The 14,019-nt window shown below is 45.4% G+C and overlaps 1 long non-coding RNA gene and 1 pseudogene across 1 annotated transcript in view; both read left to right on the plus strand.

Moving 5' to 3' along the window:
• Positions 1 to 2,212: 2,212 nt before the first annotated feature.
• The window catches only part of LOC149121358 (uncharacterized), a 33,150-nt gene continuing 21,343 nt past the window's right edge, over positions 2,213 to 14,019 (plus strand). Inside the window, exon 1 of the long non-coding RNA XR_016223771.1 lies at positions 2,213 to 2,339. This is a non-coding gene — a long non-coding RNA (uncharacterized LOC149121358). The remainder of the gene's footprint in view (positions 2,340 to 14,019) is intronic.
• LOC149121359 (nucleus accumbens-associated protein 1 pseudogene) lies at positions 10,926 to 12,422 on the plus strand (annotated as a pseudogene).

Below are 14,019 nucleotides of genomic sequence, written 5' to 3' on the forward strand. Positions count from 1 at the left end.
GCGTCCTCTCTGAGTCTGGATTTCACAGTCGCAAGCCTGGTCTTGAGTTTCAAGTCTAAGGTCTGGACTTCCCTCTTCCCCAGGCAGTAATTGTTTCTCTCTAGACTGGGCTGCTCGGAGCTTGGGGAAGGGTGATGTAGTAAAAATTTCCTTCTTACCCTTAAAAAACAAGAAAAATGATTGATTGATTTGAAAGGATTAGCATCAGAGACAGAGAGAGAGATCTTTGATCCACTGGTTCACACCTTTGATGGCCTCAATGGCTAGATCTGGGCTAGATCAAAGCCAGGAGTCAGAAACTCCCTCAGTATCTCACAGAGGTGTCAGGGGCCCAAGCATTTGGACCGTCATCTGGTGATGTTCCAATTGCATTAGCAGGGACTGGATTGGGAAGCAGAGTCACTTGAGACAGGAACCTAAGCTCCCAAATCAGCTGTGATTTAATTCACTGTGCCACAGTGCCCCTTGTTGCCTTCTTCACTACCTTGTTATTTTTTTTATTTTTTATACATTTTTTTTATTTGACAGGTAGAGTTACAGACAGTGAGAGAGAGAGACAGAGAGAAAGGTCTTCCTTCCATTGGTTCACTCCCCAAGGCTGCTATGGCCGGCGCTGTGCCGATCTGAAGCCAGGAGCCAGGTGCTTCTTCCTGGTCTCCCATGCAGGTGCAGGGGCCCAAGCACCTGGGCCATCCTCCACTGCCCTCCTGGGCCACAGCAGAGAGCTGGACTGGAAGAGGAGCAACCGGGACTAGAACCAGCATCCATATGGGATGCCAGAACCACAGGCACTGTGGTCACCTTGCTTTGGCTTTTGTGAAGGTGAATTAGTTTGTGAACAGCTATTCAAATTAATATCTGTGTTGAGAGAAGTTCACCTGAATATCTTACTCAGCAGCGATTTGGTCCTTCCCAGGGAGAAGTTTTGAAAGTTAGTTAGTTTAGCTTTTTGAATCTAGAAGTTAAATTATATCTTGAACAAGAAAAAAGCCACACATCAATTTATACTCTCTTGAACTGCTGAGTGTATTTTAAAAATGATTTGAAGTCTTGATAGTAAAGATTTTTATATATCTTTATAAGTAATCAGCAACTTGAAAGGATGCAGGAAATACCTTCCCATCATTCACATTTTTTGGTTTAGTACCTTTTGCATTCATAGGTAAGATTGTCATACAACTCATTTAAATAATAGACAGCAGTTCAAAGTATTAAAGGAGAGAGTGATAGTGGGACACAATCCTTCTTTGGACAACAAGATTTAAAATTCAGAAATTTGAGTTCTAGTCACACTCATACAATAAAATTTTATTTTATTTAATGATATGAGCTGATTGGAATCAATTAATCTGGCAGTTATACTACAGATAAGGGGGATCAACCTGAATCCTTTCCCCTCCATGCCACCATCTTAAATTTCTAAGGCCTAGATATTTTAATTATTTTTCCACAGTTTCATACCTTAGTAGGTAGCAGAGGAGGAAGGAAGGACTAGAATTAAGCTTCCTTTTCTGATAGCATTGTTTTCCTGACTTCATTTCGTTGCCTGATTTTTGTTGTGAATTTATAATTATATGATACAAACTTTGTATGTTCTTAAGAATAAATACATGATTTAGGGAAGCAAAATGGAAAAAGCACAAAGAAATAAGACAAAGTTGACATCTTAGCTCTACCACTTACTAAACGTATAACTTGAGGCAAGGTAACTAACCTCTCTGATTGCTAATTACCTCATCTGTAAAATTATATTTTCAATAGCACCTATGTCATACAGTTGTAGTTACCTATAAATTGTGTGGAACCCCTGGCCCCATTACATAACATATAGTTACTAGGTAACAAGTTTTCTTTCTTCACATGTTCTTTCCCTCTCTTTTCTAAAGTTTCCTTTAACTTTCAATCAACTGTTTCACCTGACAAATTTGGCCCTTATCTCAGAAAGTTTTTTTAAAAAATCACTTATAGTTCTAAATTGGTAATAAATGAGTATTTTAAGAATCTGATTTATCTACAATTACTTGTAGCTTATATAGTGTGAATCTTTATGTGACCTGTTCTTATATTTAGTCTAACAATCTCATTATATTTAGTCTAACAATCTCATTATCAGATGTTCTTATTTCTAGTTTCCGTACTTGTTCCAGAAGCACCACAACCTTTATAGTTATGATTTCAGGGAGCACAATATGTGCAACCTTGTTTTTTTTTTTTTTTTCAGAAACCAAAGACAAAACATGACCTTTTGTTGTAATCTCCACAGTGGAGACACTTTTGAGAGGAGAAAGAAATATTTTTGATTGATGAACATGTCTTCTTGACACATGATAGTAGAACTGGTCAGTATCTCTTTTTATATATTGTATGAGTATAATTTCTCTGAACTAATTGATTACTTAAGGCTCTGAAATTACTACCTTCCATTAAAAAGGTTAGCTGATTTTTGTGTCTGTAGCCTTACATTAACTTATTTTTGCATTTATAGTCTTGAATTAAGTAACCAAGCTGGTTTGACCCTACTGTTACAGTGTGAGCTCCTTTCCTTTGGAAACCACTTCAAGCCATTTTGATTATCTTCCACCAGGCTGTATGTGTTGTGTGTGTGTGTGTGGGAGGGTTGTTTAAGTTTGCTTATTTACATAGTCAGCCATAAGCCCCATCATCCAAGGCATGTCAGTGTTTATCTTCGAGTAGACAGGCATTCGTTTGAAACATAGGGTAAGCTGCTCTGAATCAGTCCCTTCCCCTACACAGACTTCTTTTTGTTGTTGTTGGCACTGTATTCCAGGTTGAAATGCCTCCGCGTCAGTGCCATGGGTCACTGTTGGTAATATATATTAGTGTGTTGTGCTTTGTAGGTATGGTGGTAAAAATACGTAACATAACCTACATATTTGGTCAATAATACTGAAGTTATTTGAGGAAATATTGCATAAACATTCAAAAGTAGAAACCTTTTTAAAAATTTACAACAACTTCTTATTTGTTTACTTACTAACTTGCTTAGTAGTAATATATTGAACTCTAATTTTCATTATCTGATATTTGACTTCACAGCAGGCTGTTATACTCAACAATATGGTTTAAGGGAGAAATTTTCAAAGAAATTTTATTAGAAATGGAGATTTAAGATTTGTCTATTTTGTAGACACATTGCCTTGATTGTTGGGACACAGTGGCAGCAGTTAATTTTTTTAAGATTTATTTTATTTATTTGAAAGACAGAGTTACAGAGAGAGGTAGAGCCAGAGTGGGGGGATCTTCCATCCTTGGTTCACTTCCCCAGATAACTGCGATGGCCAGAGCTGAACTGATCCGAAGCCAGGAGCCAGGAGCTTCTTCCAGGTCTCCCACATGGGTGCAGTGGCCCAAGGACTTGGGCCATCTTCCACTGCTTTCCCAGACCATAACAGAGAGCTGCATTGGAAATGGAGCAGCTGGGACAGAAACTGGCGCCCATATGGGATGCTGGCACTACAGGCTAGGGTTTTAACCTGCTGTGCCACAATGCCGACTGCTGTAGCAGTTAGTTTTCTCATTTTATTGTTAATTCAGGGCTTTCAAGTACTTTTCAGAGCTCTTTCTCTCCCTACTCAAGAGAATACATCTTCAGTCATTTTGCGTATCTTTCTTGTACTTCCTTTGTAGACAAGCCTATGTGTTAAAACTAATAGACTCAGGGGCCAGCGCTGTGGTCCAGTGGGTTAATCCCCTGGCCTGAAGTGCCCGCATCCCATATGGGTGCTGGTTTGAGACCCAGCTGCTCACATCCTGTCCAGCTCTCTGCTATGGCCTGGGAAAGCAGTAGAAGATGGCCCAAGTCCTTGAGCCCCTGCACCCACACACCCACATGGGAGACCAGGAAGAAGCTCCTGGCTCCTGGCTCCTGGCTACAGATTGGCACAGCTTCGGCCTTTGCGGCCATCTGAGGAGTGAACCATTGGATGGAAGATTCTCTCTCTCTCTCTCTCTCTCTCTCTCTCTGCCTCTTCTCTTTCTGTGTAACTCTGACTTTCAAATAAATAAATCTTTTAAAAAAGAAAAACTAATAGACCCAAAGGAATCCAAACACAAGCTCCTCCTCTTGGAGAACTTGTGCTTTAGTTAGAGAGAGAAACTTGGAAATAACTAACACAGCTGATAACTGGGGTTACAGTGGAAGCTTTTATCAAGGATCTGGAAAAGACCAAATGGGGTAATTAAAATTAAATGGTACTTAGGAGGAAGATCTGTTTGCTCAGCACTCTAGAGGGGCAGGAGTTTGCAGGGAGATGAGTGATAGGAACACAATCTTCATTTTCTGCTCCTTAGGAATGTATCCTTTTGGTTTCTTCTGCAGTTTGAGAGTGGGTTAGATTTGGTTTTACTTTAGTCAATGACAGAATTGTGCCTTACTGATAAAGATAGCTAATGTGACCCACAATATGGGTAGTCACATAGCTGAGTATCTATTTCATGTGGTGACAGTGTTACTTTGCATGAACTGCTATTTTGATTAAAGTTTTAAATTTAGTTATATTTGAATCTTATCAAAATATTTAACTGAGAGTTGAAAATGAGATCACACACTATTTGAAATATTTGATAATGGGTACTATGTGCCTAGAAATATAAGGAACATCAGTAAGATAGCTATGATATTAAAAATAGCTTGTTACTGAGAAAAATGTTGAAAGTTAAAATATGCCCCAGTATCATCTGTGTATAGGGATACAATTTACATTCTAGGGTTATATGTACAGTATTCAGAGATAGAGAAGTGGTTTAGTCTGGTTGACATATTCTCAAACAGCTCCAAAAACTTTATTCTAATCAACCTGTTCAGATTAGGAAACTAATTCAGGTGCATGCCCTTTAGAAGCAAAACAGGATAGTTGCACACTCTGAACTCTCACTTCTTTTTAAAATGTCCTTTTAGGTCTTAAAGTTATCTTGAACAGCACAATTCTGCTATCATAGAACTAGACTTAGACTTACTGTTCTCTGGATTTTCTTTAGAGCACAGTAATAAGTTCACACTCTCCAAGGTAGCTACTGTTTTGCTCCATCCTTTCTCTGTGTTGCCACACCTAGAACCTACTTATCTCCTTTGTACTTTGTAAGTCAGACTTTTTCCCCCATATGAGAGATTTGAGTGAGGGTGGAAGGGCATAAGAGAAATGAATAAAGCCAAAGTGATTTGTTTAGTGATTTTACTACTGCCCCCTTTCTCCTATGCCATCAGAGCTGCTGATAGATTCTAAAGAAGGAACAACCATTTTCCTGCTTCTATATCACTAGATGCCATTTCTAATCATAGTATTTTATGTATTCAACTCAGATGCAGAGATAGAAAGAAACAGAGGCAAACACAGAAAGAGAATTCCCATCTACTGGTTCACTCTCTAAATGACTGTCATGGCTGGAACCAAAGCCAGGAGCTATTAACTGAATTTAGGTCTCTTGCATGTGTGTACGGACCAAGTCACTTTGTCATCACCACCTAATGGGACTACTATAAAGGCTGTATAGAAAAATGAGATTTTTGGGGGTGTTAAACCTCAGTTTTACAGTAATATTTCTGGAAACATCTATTTGGTTCATAAAAAGATATCTGTAGGGCCGGCACCACAGCTCACTTGGCTAATCCTCCACCTGTGGCGCCATTACCCCGGGTTTTAGTCCCTGCTGGGACACCAGATTCTGTCCCAGTTGCCCTTCTTCCAGGCCAGCTCTCTGCTTTGGCCTGGGAGTGCAGTGGAGGATGGCCCAAGTGTTTGGGCCCTGCACCCACATGGGAGACCAGGAGAAGCACCTGGCTCCTGGCTTTGAATCAGCATGGTGCACCGGCTGCAGTGTGCTGGCCGCAGCGGCCATTGGAGGGTGAACCAATGGCAAAAGGAAGACCTTTCTCTCTGTCTCTCTCTCTCTCTCACTGTCCACTCTGCCTGTCAAAAAATAAAATAAAAAAAGTAAAGATATCTGTGGTCATATAATTAAATTTTTATGGCATTTATTGGGGGAATATTCAAATTATTAGGAATATAGATAACACAATAGCAAATTTAATATACCAAAGGGAAAATCAGGACCAGATTTAGGTTCTGTTGAAGTATTTGAACTTTAAAATAGTTTAAAATTTTTGTAATAGGGTCACTTATAGCTAACAGAGTTTTGATGAAAATTTAATTTGGAAAAGGAAATAAAAAGAAAATGGTTAATCTTTCATTGTGATTTGGAGAAACTGTTTTTGAAAAATTAGTAAGAAAAATACTACTCCTGGAGCCAGCACTGTGGTGCAGCTGGTTAAACTGCTGCCTATAGCGCCGGCATCCCATATTGGCACCAGTTCAAATCCCGGCTGCTCCAACTCTGATCCAGCTTCCAGCTAATGTTTATGGGAAAGATGGTGCAGTAGAAGATGGCTCAAGTGCTCAGGCCCTTGCACCCATGTTGGAGACCCAGATGAAGTTCCTGGATCCTGGCTTTAGCAGTGACCAGCCCCAGCCGATGTAGTCACTTGGAGAGTGAACCAGCATACTCTAACCAACCAGAATATAATCAGAAACTTAGAGGAGAATAATTGAATGGCTGAAAGGTCTGCTGATTAAAGTATATTTCATCACAGGAAGGCTTTACCAATCAATCCTATTTTCTTCCATTTAGTCTTATTTCTCATTTCTCCCTTTATTTAAAATTTAAGAAGATGATGATGTCAAAATAGACTGAAATATGCAATAAGTGTAAAGTCTGAGCAAATGACAAAGGTGTATAGATTTGAGATTTCTAAAAGCTAATGTCCAGTAGTCTCCTCTTATTCCCTAGTACATTCTAAGACCTCAGGAGTGTTGTGTACATCCGTAGATGCATGAAACCACAGAAAATTCACGCCTTGGCCCTCCAAACTAAGTCCTTACTATCACACACTATGGCTGAAACTTCTGTAATTTTAGGTACAAGGCTAAAGTAGCCTGACATTCTTTTTCTCCCCTCACAAGATCATTGATAAAAGTTTCATCCCTAATGTAGGTCAACGTCAGGGTATATATTTTTTCTTTAATAAGTCAAACTGTTTTACCTTTTTAGTTTGCTTTTCTGTGAGATACCTGAATTACCACATCACTATTCTTGTGCTTTGGAGTCATTATTAAACAGAATAAAGCTTCCTTGAGCATAAGCATTGTGACTCCCTAACAGTCACTCTGATGACTTGAAATGGCTCCCAAGTGGCTAATGGGTAGTAGTGTGCACAACATGGATACACTGGGCAAGACAGAGCACAATGGCATGAGATTTCATCACGCCACTCATTACCACGTATAGTTTACAACTCTGAAATTGTTTACTTCTGGAATTTTCCATTTAATATATTTGGACCCTCATTGACCAGGCATAACAAGCCGTAAAAAGCGAAACTGCACATAAGTGAGGACTACTGTATGAGCATTAAATGGACTGGTAACAGATAGCCCTGATGGGCATATGAGAAATGCCTCTAAAATAGAAAGGAGAGGTCTACAGACAAAACCATTATTTAATGTAGGGACACATAGCCATGTATTTTTGAACTGTACACCACATATGGGCGAAAACAACTTTAAAGTTTTGGAATGTATTGGTACTCTGCCTGGCGCTGCAGGTGGATAAAGGATGTTCAGCCAGTAAAGTCTATGCAGATCTTCCAAAATCTTAAAAATCTGAAACACTTCTGAATCCTAACCATTTTGGATAAGGATATTCACCTTGTAATGATTTTTAGTGAGTTTTTTAGTAGGCTTAGGTGGTGATGTACATCTCCATAAGCCTCTGTGTATTGTTTATTCAAGTACATTAATCCCAACAAATTTGAAGTACATATTTGACCTTCAACTAAAGTTGATCACATGACCCATTTACTTTCTTTTTAACCTGTCCTTTCTTAGTTCTTTTAGACAATCTGTTGCTGAGTCTGGTTATATCCATATCTAGATCAGGGTCTTTCCAGCAATGCCACCATTGGTACCTAATAGAGCTAACACTGCTGCCACTGAAGATGGACTTTCCTCACTTTCACATGTGTATGTGACAAGAGTTTGGTGAGAGGAGACAGTGGCTGAGGGTGGTGGTGGTGACAGAAATACCATGGGAAAAGGCAATGAGAGGGATGGGAAGGAAAAAGAAACTCTTACATGCTTATCTGATAGTTCTGACTAGTGCCACTATGCATTTAGAATTATGACATACTGTATAAAAGCCTCTTTTAAGGAATTATTTTGATTTATTTGACCACATGTATTAGTTAACAAAGTTTTTTTTTAAATTGAATTGTATTTAGTTACACAGAAATGCACAAATACACACACTCTCAGTGAGAAGAAAGAGAAGAGAGAGAGAGAGAGAGGAGAGAGAGAGAGAGAAAGCTTAGATCCCCTAGTTGGCTCTCCAAATGCCACAGTGGCAGTTAGGCCATGCAAACACTGGAGCTGAGAACCAATTCAGGTCCCATCCTAGGTGGCAGAGACCCAAGTACTTGAGCTATCACCTGCTGCCTCCCAGAATGTACATTAGCAGGAAGCTAGAAATGGGGGTAGAACTGAGATTCAGATCAGACACTGATATGGGATGTGGGCATGTTAACTGGCTTTTTAAGCACCAGGTCAAATGTCTGAACCTTTTTACTTTTAATGTTTGTTTTCTTTCTCCAGTTATACTACATATGATTATGTATCATGTGTAGATTTATCTTTATATTCCTTGAAACTTTACAGTTTTGCTTTAAAACCAGTGTGTGTGTGTGTGTGTGTGTGTGTGTGTGTGTATTATCATTGTTAAAATATTTTGAGCTTCACTGTCCAATATGGGAACCATTAGCCATATAAATTTTGACTTAAATTAGTTAAAATAAAATATGTAATTCTTCAACTGCATTAGCCATATTTCAACTTCTCAGTTACTATGTGTGATGAGTGGTTACCATTTTGGACAGTTAGTTATGGAACATTTCTGTATTTTCAGAAAATTTTGTTGGATAGTGTTGGTGTAGAACTTGTAGAGTGAATGATAGATTCACTTAAAATGTAACTTATTTTCATCTTTAAAAAGAAAATATTTAACAGAAACATCTATTTCTATTTTTATAATATTCCATGAGTCCATCTAGTGTTGGAAAACATGCTTTAAGAGATAAGATGGAGACCAGCATCATTGTGCAATGGGTTAAGCCATCACCTTTGACAGCAGCACCCTGTACAAGGGCAGGTTTCAGTCCCAGATGCTCTGCTTCCGATCCAGCTCCCTGCTAATGCCTGAAAAAAAAGCAGTGGAGGATGGCCCAAGTACTTGGGCCCCTGCCACTCCTGTGGGAGAATGGATGGATTTCCAAGCTCCTGGCTTTGGCCTTGCTCAGCCCTGGGTATTGGGGCCATTTAGGAGGTGAGCTGGTGGAAAGAGGATCTCTCTCTATCTCCTTCTCTGTGACTCTACCTTTCAAATAAATAAATCCATTTTTTGAAAAAAGAGATAAAATGACCTTTTAATTAGAACTTGGGATTTTACTAAATAAATGCCTATTTTTAAATTGTTGGAAAAAAAAATTGTTCTTGACTGTATAAGTATTTCCTTTTCAGTACTGCTTACATTACAAACTGTGTGGCCAATTCTTTACCTTGTTATAGAAAGCTAGACATCAAGCTTATGTCAGTTATCCTACATACCAACATAAATGAGGTAGGATGGCAGTAAGAAGAGAGTGGGGGAGATATGCAGAGAAACGTCTCAAAGAAGGGAATTTTTCCTTATGTATTGATGATATCAGAAATGCCTTTAGGGGCAAGTATTTGGCCTATCGGTTAAGATGCCTACATCTCACATTGGAGTACCTAAATTTGATCCCTAGCTCCAGTTCCCGATTTCAGCTTCTAGCCAAGGTGGACCCTGGAAGACAGTGGTGATGCCCAAAGTACTTGAGTCCCTACCACCCATATTGGAGCTGTGGATTGAATTCCTGGCTACCAGCTTTGGGCTGGTCCAGGCCTGGCTGTGCAGCCATTTGGGGAATGGACCAGTGGATGGGACATCTCTTTTTCTATCTCTGTTTCACTCTATATCTCTGTCTCTCAAGCAAATCAAGAAAAAAATCAAAAGAAATCACAGTAGACCACAGAATAGAAAATTTATTCACTTCAGATAATATCACAGAGATTTCCTGGTACAGTGTCCTTTCCTCACCTCATTCCTAAATGTTGATCCTGTTTTTAAAAAATAACAGAGTTACCTATTATATATTACAGTTTTATGAAATTAAAAAATGAGGTAAAAACATTCCATAAAGTTAAACTTATGCACATTTTCTTGATTGCTTTTATGAAAGAATAATTGAATTTCCCTACTTTAATGTGACTTTAGAGACTGCTAAATTTTAGTTTTGAAGGAAAAATATATGTTTTTGTAGAAAATCAGGCATTATATCTGACAGTCCATAAGGTTTTTTTAAATTCAGTTCTTTATGTCCTTGTGGATATTGAGGTGGACTCTCAAGATTTCTCAGTCCAAACCTTAACCTAAAAATCATCGTAACTTTAGCAGTCAGTCCTCATGCAGGGAAGTGTTCTTTGCTTTTGTTTCAGTGGGGCCTCCTCATATGGGAACATGTTTCATCTAGACATATGAAGATATTCGTATTAGGCTGATGATAATTGTGCATTCTGTTTTTATATGTATTTAAAATGTGTCAGTGATGTGCCCTGATGTTTCATTATGGAGGGAAAAAAGCACTCCCAGGTCACAGCAGAGAGCCGGACTGGAAGAGGAGCAACCGGGACAGAATCCGGCACCCAGAGCCGCGGTGCCGGCTGTACATCATTTTTTAAAACAATTAAATTTAGCAGTGAGTGGCCACCGCCTCTGCCGCTGTTGTTGAGGTGGAGGCCATGGAGGCCATGGAGGTGGAGGCCAAGGCCCCAGTGCAGGGGGCGCACCCAGGGCTCAGGCCAGGCCTCAGTCGCCGTGGCGCAGCCCCACCATGGCACAGAGCCTGCAGATGGAGATCCCCAACTTCGGCCATGGCATCTTGGAGTGCCTCAGAGAACAGCAGCTGCAGGGCTGCCCTGTGACGTGTCGGTGGTGGTCAGGGGTCAGGCCGTGCTGGCCGCCAGCAGCTCTTACTCCTGTTCAACAGCAGCCGCAGCACCGTGGTGGAGCTGCCGGCGGCTGTGCAGCCGCAGTCCTTCCAGCAGACCCTGAGCTTCCACTACACGGGCCGCTGAGCACGAACGTGGGACCAGTTCCTGCTCACGGACATGGCGGGCTTCCTGCAGATCCAGGAGATCCTGGAGAAAGGCGCAGAGTTCTTCCTGAAGGTGAGCTCCCGGAGCGGCGATTCGCAGGGCCTGCACACCTAGGGGCGCCCTCGTCCTAGCCGCAGAGCCCCGTGGCGCAGACTTCCGGCTGGCCCACCTGCAGCTCGCCACTGCCCCTCGTGTCACGGGTCAGGAAGGAGCAGCAGGAGTCGGACTCTGCAGTGCACGCCCGGGGCCAAGCGGCTGTGGGACGGTGGCCCCAAGGAGGCCAGGGGCGGTGGCGGCAGTGGCGGTAGCCGCAAGATGGCCAAGTTCTCCATGCTGGACCTGGCGGCCAACCGGCAGCCCCTGCAGCAGGTCCCTGCCGGGGTGGCCTTGGCTGCGGGGGTGGGGGCAGGGCAGCCGGCCAGCGGGGCGGTGGTGGCCGCTGCGGGCGTGGGAAGCGGGCCCAGCACGTCGGTCCGCAGGGGCCCAGGCACCTGGAGCGCCTACACCAGGACAGCCCGACTCCTACCAGGAGGAGGACGACGCGGGGAGGAAGGCTCGGACGAGCAGTGCCGGCAGATCTGCAACAGGTACACCGTGCACAGCGCGATGAACGTGGGCCCGACAGCCGAGAAGGTTGAGGCCCTCCTGGAACCCGCAGTCCGATCCGGGTGCGGCAAGATTGGTGTCGCTCCTGGCTGAGCTACTCGACCAGATCGGCACCCGTTGTCACCCCAAGCTCCAGGACGAAGGCGGCCCCTCCGAGAAGCCGGAGCTGGTGGCAGGCGCCAAGGTGTGCATCACGAGGGCGCAGCTCAGGAACCCGGCACTAGGTCTTGCCGCGGCCGCTCCTCACCTCCTCCTTTGACCGGAACGCACTGGCCCCCAGCTGTGGCACCGGCAAACCACTAGGCAGCCGCGCCCTCCACACCCTCAAGAACCACTGCCGGAACTTCAAGGAGAACGAGAGGAACATCACCGCGGCCGGCGTGTGCCCCAACGCTCGCCGGGTCGTGCGCCAGAGCTGGATGCCCAAGCTGAAGCTGCTCACCCGAGGGCGACCCTACACCGCCTGCATCAGGGATTCAGGCAAGATGGAGCCGGAGGTGGCGGGCGGGGAGTACAGCTTCCAGCCGGCCAGCTATGGGGCGAGGAGGCCCCTTGGCCGAGACCCTGCAGTAACTGCGCCCCCACACCGCACCCAGGAGGGCCGTCACACTCCCCCACTCCACCCGGGAGGGCCGTCACACTTCCCCACCCCACCCGGGGGGCCGTCACACTCCCCCACTCCACCCAGGGGGGCCGTCACACTCCCCCACTCCACCCAGGGGGGTCCATCACACTCCCCCCACCCCACCCGGGGGGGCCATCACACTCCCCCCACCCCACCCGGGGGGGCCATCACACTCCCCCACCCCACCCGGGGGGGGCCGTCACACTCTCCCACCCCACTCGGGAGGGCCATCACACTCCCCTCACCCCACCCGGGGGGTCCGTCACACTCCCCTACCCCCATGTCCTCACACACACCTTGGTCAGGAGCTACTGTCTGTCCCTCCCCAGGCCCCGAGGGGGTCGCTGCATGTTCCTGGGTCCCCTCCCCCATCCCAGTCCCTTCCCCCAGTGTGAGCTGCTGGCCAGGGTGGGCAGGGCCGGCAAGGGCGGTCAAGCAGGGGCGGGGGGCATGCCCGGGTTTCCTTCTTCCACACATGGCTCCCCCTTCCCTCACCCCAAGCTTTGTGCCCCCCCCAACACACACACCAGTCCGGGCACGGGGCAGGGGCCTGCCTGGTGGAAGTCCTTCCTCAGCCTCCGCTGAGACTGGAGGGGTCGCTCAGGACCCCTCCGCACCCCCACCCATCCCCCAGTGCTTCCAGGCCTCCAAAGCACCTTCCTGCCTCCTCTTCAGTCCCTGCGCCTGGGGGCCGGGGCAGGCGAGGCCGTGGGCACTGCCCGTGGTACAGCCGAGCCAACAGGCTCAGAGCAATGCCACAAGCAGCCTAAGGTGGCTGGGGGTGGCGGCCCAGCACCTGCTCTCACCCCTCCAGCCCGTGTCCCCTGGAGCCCCAGGGAGGGAGATCCTCAGCCAAGGAGCCTCTTGTGTGTGAGTGTGTGTATGTGTGTGCACGCGCACGTGCAACTTGAATGAAGGTAAAAGGCAGAGTGGACCGGGGTTGGAATGGGGGGCGGGGAGCAGGCTGGGAGGGGTGGGGCTGCTGTCCTCTCCTCTGCTTACCGCCCCCCACCCCTGTCCTGCTGCCCCCACCCACCCGGGACAGGGCCCAGCCCCTACCCGTGTACAGAACATTTTTTTAGCTACTGAAATATTGAAGTATAAGATTTCCTTTTATTTTTCAAACCAACTGGACTGACCCCACCAGCCCACCTGCAGGTCCCCAGTGGGGGTGGGGGCGCACTGTGGAAGGCAGGATATGGGGGGGACGTGTGCTGGGCAGGCAAGCGGAGTACGCGTGCGCGTGTGTGGAGTGTGGCTGCGTGTTCCTGACACGGGCCCCATGGGTCTGACCTGCTTCCCTCCCTCCCTCAACTTCTCTGCCCCCCCCACTGCTGTATTTCAAGGGAGGTCCCTGGCCTTGGCTGGTTGGGTGGGCCTGGTTCCCCCAGGGGCAGAGCAGGGTCTGCTTGGGCCACTGGCAGTTTTTTCTCACCATTCCTCTCGTTCTCGCCTAGGGCAAGTGTGTGTGTATGCGAGTGTGTGTACGCGAGTGTGTACGCGCATGTGCACACGGAGGCTTCTTCCCCACCCCCACACCTCTCG

Source organism: Oryctolagus cuniculus, chromosome 17, assembly GCF_051225735.1.
Source record: "Oryctolagus cuniculus isolate XC-2025 breed Fujian yellow rabbit chromosome 17, ASM5122573v1, whole genome shotgun sequence".
Lineage (NCBI taxonomy): Eukaryota > Metazoa > Chordata > Mammalia > Lagomorpha > Leporidae > Oryctolagus > Oryctolagus cuniculus.